Below are 6,207 nucleotides of genomic sequence, written 5' to 3'. Positions count from 1 at the left end.
ATGTCCTCCAATGTAGCCGGGTCTCTTTCTCTCAACTGATATGCCATATCAGGATCAAAACCATCGGGAAATTTGATCAAAGCCAGCCCCATAGGTGGCTTGATGTCAGCTGGAATGGCATTATAAACAGTATTGAATCTAACACAGTAATCTTGGACACTTTCACCAACATTTCTCTTTATGTTCTCATACTTAGAATTTGAAGTGGATTTTTCTTTACCTCCTAGCGATCCAAAAATTGTCTTTGAAGTGCTTCCAATGAATTGATTGTTCCAGCCGGCAATGCTCTGAACCACTTTCGGACTTCACCTCCAAAAGTTTGCACAAATAATCTCATTGTTACATTCTCTGCATCAATCTCGTGGAGATCAAAGAAATCACTCATCGATCGACGTGTTGTTATGTTCTGACACTTTGAGAAGCATCAAACAATGGGATCTTGCTTTGATAATCAACGGGCATGTTATCCAAGTTTTGTGGCAAAACAAGAGGTGCATATCTGGCAGCCATTGCTCGAGGTGGATTTACAACTAGCCTTGGGGATGTAGGAGGAGTTGGAACGACCAGTGTATGAGGTGTTGAAGGGGGTGAAGAAATTCTTGATGTTTGAGGTGTAGAAGGAGTGGATGGAGGTGAAACCACTGCAGATTTCTGATCAGAGATGGCGGGCTGCACGGGAATGGTGGGAATAAAAGGAGTTTCAGTAGGAATTTCTGAATTAGATACAACAACAGATGAACCAAGAGTAGCAGATGCAGATTCTAAGAACTCGGGAATATTGGTAGCCACAATTGAAGTTTGAAGATTCAGAATATAAGCGTCAATTGATAGATTTGCTCTTTCAGTTTCAAGATCCTTGACAAACTCAGGATTTAGAGCAGTAGCACCAACTGCACTTTTAGACTTAGTCTCAAACAAAGATAGCTCAAAATTTCATCAAATGGAAGATATTCAAGATATTCAAAAACAACTGGGCATGAACGAGATCTAAACACAAGGATCACAGAACTTTCTTGGCGAAGAATTCTTGGAATAAGATTTGGGTTTTCATACATGGGAGGAGGATCAGGATCAGGATTTGCTCTAGTGCCAGTGTGTTGAATTATTCTAAAAAATCAAATTGACATTACAATCTTGTCAGCCTACTAAATTCTAAACTCATCATCCAAAAGTCTAGAATTATTTGATGTACTGGGGCAATTTGCAAGTTAGATGTTCAGTTTATAAGACTAGACCGGAGATTGACTGAAGCAACTTTTATCTACTTATGCACTTGCAAAGCAATGTGCAGTTCGAAGGCTTACTGGCATAACTTTAGGCTCTGTCTGTAGTTTATAAAACAAAGAACACTAACAAACAAATAAGCTTTTCTTCCCCAGTATGTTCGCCACTATGTTAGGGCCCAAATCTACCTCAGGCTGAGAAAGGCAGGATCTAGGGTAACATCAAACCACACTTAACCTAGTAGCTAGTCCTACCAGGTCGGGAGAGGGCCCTCTCTTTGTCAATATTAGGAAAATATAGCAAATGAGGCTTGAGATAACTGATGTAGAGACTAATTTTAGGCTAGGTATATGCTTAGAGGAGTTTGATTGAGTTTTATGTTGGTTTGCTGGATCAAAAGTGAAAGGCAATTTTGGGTCCGGGGAATGAATTCAGTCTTGCAGAGATTTCTGTGGGGAGAGGTAGGCAAATGCTTTAGTACTTTGAAATAAGTGAAATGGAGAGTCTTAAGACTGGTGAGGAGTTGGAGAGGGCATGAAAGTATCAGGGATCCTCTTCAAACAGTAGAAAACATAAAAAACTAAACAAACCCTAGGTAGAGCACTGCAACATCAATGATTTCTACCTTTATCCTTGATTCATTTAGTTTAGCTAAAAAGAGAGAGATAATGGCATACATAAACACATGTAAACTTGAATTACAGAAGAAGAAACAATACCAAATCAACTTGCCACAAGAATCCCACAAAATGCTGCAAACCTTGGTCTATTCCTTTGCCAAACTGCAGAGATGAATGTACAATGTTGCTCAAAGCTTTCACAAGAGTCCAACCTTGACAAATGACTGAAAAAGTACTAGATATAGGCAACAAACAACTCATGCTAGGCTTTAGGGGTCGAATTCATGAGTTTAGGAGTTGTTCCAACAAGATCTAAACTAAGAACTAAAAAGTAGGTAGTGGAACAACTTGCCTCTAAAATCTAGGAAACTGATTCATTCAGTTCAAAACTACCTTTTCATGATGTATCTACCTCCATGAGTGAATTTTCAACATTTTTACATCAAAGTCTATCAAGTTACATCAAATTACATCATGAGTTTGACCAAGAGAGAGAAAAAGTCAAACTGGGAAAAACTAGGCGAAAAACAGAGTTTTTGGGCAAAAATAGCAATTTTTCATCCTGTGCGCCGCGCCACTGTCCCTGTGCATAACACCTTTTTGTAGCTGATTTTAGAGGCCTTCCCGTGCACCAAATTTTCTCCAAGTGGGCTTGTTGGAAAGGTATGTCTATTTTCTTTCCAGATCAAGTAAAATTTCTGAATTTGGTGTCCATTTGCGCCTCCAAAAGTGAGTTCTCCCAACACTACTTCATGTGTGGCCAAAAAGGGGCAGAAAGGGCATTTTTGAGGTGTTTTTGACCCTTTTGGAAGCTCAAAACTTGACAAAAATTTCTAGTAATTTCTGGGCATTCATAATTTTGCATGAGGAATCCAAAAATGTAGAGTTTTCCTCTAGAGGAGGTCCCTAGCAAAAGCGAGTGCCGGGTGGCGCTACGCACCAGGCAGAAAAACCTGTTTTTTCCTTCAAAAATTCAAAATTGACAAAAAGTGTGCCAAATTTCTTGAAATTTGGGTTGAGTGACCTGCATCAAGTACTATGTTGGGCTAAGGAAGCCTCAGCCAAAATTTTGAGTCTATCTTGGTCTTTCTTCCTCCTCAAAGTTTTCCTCAACTTGGCCTTCAAGGTCCTTATCCTCGCTTTGCAAATCTTGTTTCTTGCCAAATAGTGATAGGCCATGTGCCTCAACATCTTTTTCTCTTTGTTGGCCTTCTCCAATAGCTTTTCCAAGTGCATATTTGTCCTCTCTAGCCAAGATTCACGATCAGCTTCAATCTCTTGCTCTAGTGGTGTCAATTTGATTTTCCTCCTCTTGGCTGCTTGCCGGTTTTCTCTTATGTTTTGCAACTCCATGATTGTCTGTTGGTCCTCCAATTGCTTGTTCCTTTTCTCAAGGTAATTGATAATCCATTTAGCTCTTTCAAGATTAAGAGCTAAGGCATGAATGTCAACTTCCTGTTTCTGGATGATCTCTTTGAGTTGTGAGCTTTGGGGGCCAAAATCAGTGTCATCATCCTGAATGAGAATGAAATCTCTCTCTTGACCTTCCGAAGGCCCTTCATCATGCACTGGTTGTTTACCTTTATCCTGTACCTGCTTTGTTGTTGAAGGAAACGAGACCCCTTCCACCCCGGGTGGAGATAATACTTGTTTGGCTGCTGCAAATAATCTCCTTGTGCCCTTTTGATAAGTGATGAATACTGGCACACTGGTGGTTTGAGTCTCATGCACTTCTTGCTGATGTGAAGGCCCTCCTGCCTCATGAAAAACTGATGGGGTCACTTGAGGACTTGTGAAAACCTCATGTGAAATGAAATCATCCCATGAAACATTCAACAAACTCAGCTGATGCAAAACCATAATCTTGATCAATGCAAAGTGATAAATGTTGTTGTACTATTGATGAGGAGGCTTTTTTTCACTAATGTGGTCATTTTATCAATATTCCAGTACATGAAATAGGGGAGGTTCATCATCCTCACCCTAGCGAAATGCATCAATAATCTAATATGGTACGTGTACAAGCGAGAAAATCTCCCCTCACAGCTGAAGTATTTGATAATTAGCTTCATGAGTGGAGCATGTGTGTCCTGTAGGTATTTGAAAGGGAACACCCTACTGATCTGCTTCTGATAGCTAGCTTTGATATAAGGCTCATAATGTTCTTTGTCCACCAACTTGTTGGAAATAATACTGAGAGGGGGGGTGAATCAGTATTATCAGATCAATAAAACTTTTCCAATTTCATACTCAGAAACATATACGCTACTTCAGTTAAGTGAACCCGCGTGTACACGCTACTGTGTCTAAAGCAACTAGCGTATATCCAGAAATCTTATGATTCAGTTAGCTTATCTTCAGTAAATGCATCAGAACATTATTAACCATATTAACAGTAAACAGAACAGATCATCACACAAAAGCCACACACATGAACACCATGATACAAGGTGGAAACCCAATGTGGGTGAAAACCACCTGCTGCAATTCGTCTCTTTCTTCTTTAATAAGAAACTTCTTTTACAATGTACTGGTGCAGTCCTTTACCAGCACGCAGGCTACAACCTGCAGAGGGCTACAACCCTCATAGCTCTTGTACTAGCCGATCCATTTACTAGTACGTAGGTGCCAACCCTACAGAAGGCTACAACCTTCACTCGTTTTTCCAGCTGCTCCTGGAAGGGAGCTACAACCCCCTGGCTCTTGTACTGGCTGATATGTTTACTAGTACGTAGGTGCCGACCTACGATCTTCCCGGGACCACGTTTCATACATTTTCATACTGTATCCATAAGACAATCACCATTGTAGTACAACCTGCATCATCAATCACTGAAACACCCAATACTGAATCACTGAAACCCTATCAACAACATCATAACAACAACCAGATCCAACTTCATCTTCAAATATCATACTTCACATTGTATACGCTACTTGGATGAACCCAACCTGCGTGTATACGCCCTTTTACCAAAACCAACCTGCGTACAAATCTGCAAATTCAAGCTTAAAACTCCGCAGCTATATCAGACATCAAAACATACCCAGATCATAATAATAAACATGCGTCAATAGATCTAGTCTATCCACAGTCAAACATTATGAAGATAATCATTCCAAGCCTTGAGATCTCATTCCATCATCCTCCACATGAGTGAAACCTTGGTTCAGATCACCAACCCATAACCAACATTTGGATCTCACACTTCCTCAGATCTTCATCACTCACACACTCACACTTTGGCCTAATGATCTTTCTCCTTATATAGCTTTAGGCCCTTCACAATACCACGGTCCAAAACCATAGTAACCCAATACCATCAACTCAATACTAGGGATCAACACGTCTGTCGAGACTCCATGGTCCAAAACCATAGGCACAAATTCCAAGGACTAACTACCACGGACCAAAAGTAAGCTTTCCGACATGTACGCTCTTTTCCGTTCATGAAACTGCGTGTATACCCTACTTGGTATATAGCGAATCTGCATACACGCGACTTGGTATATAGTGAACCAGCGTGTATACGCAACTTGGGCTTAATGAACTTGCGTGTATGAACTTTCTTGACGTGTTGTACTAAGATCTGTCCTCTGATTAAGTTGCCATCACCTGTACCAACCTCTGAGTGAGTTGCCATCAAGGACAACACTTGAATCATAATGCCAACAATCTCCCCCTTTGGACTTGATGGCAACCACACCAAGTCACTCTCCCCCTTTGACATCAAGGGCAAAGGGCAGGCCAAGATATTCTCTTCTTTGGTATACCTTCTGCTGTCCATACTCCCCCTGAGTACATGATGAATATCTCTGCTCTGATGTGCTGAACATGCTCCCCCTGACTGTAGGCAAGATTTGCAAAAAGATGTTTTTCAAAAAGAACCAAGACTTATACATCATAAAGGACCTTCCTATCACCAAAAGACTCAATACATACATCCATACTCCCAACCAAGTGGGGATACATCAGAAAATAACAACCAATTACATTACGTCATTCATCCCAGGCATAGTGGGGAAACCAACATAGGCCGTTACATGACCTTGACACCATAAAAGAGATATCACAAAAGAGATACATGCTGAAGTTTCTGAATGGGCTCCAAGTTGTATCAATCTATCCATGCTCCCCCTAAGTAGATGCAAGTTCTAAGACCAGCAATTCATTCAAGACCATGACTATCATTCATCATATATGATTTGTACCATCAGCCTACAATACCATTCCTTTGATCAAACAACAAGATGTATCATTTAGCTTCATAGACTTTATCAACAACTTGTAACCATAATGCCAACAATGCATTATTTGAAATATATGCTCCCCCTGAGCTTGTGCCATCTGTTTTCAGTTAGA

The sequence above is a fragment of the Pinus tabuliformis genome, chromosome 1_1 (genome assembly GCF_031772625.1).
Source record: "Pinus tabuliformis cultivar Carrire ecotype Pingquan chromosome 1_1, CPIR1, whole genome shotgun sequence".
In the NCBI taxonomy this organism is placed as follows: Eukaryota; Viridiplantae; Streptophyta; class Pinopsida; order Pinales; family Pinaceae; genus Pinus; species Pinus tabuliformis.
Note: the sequence above shows the minus strand (reverse complement) of the source record.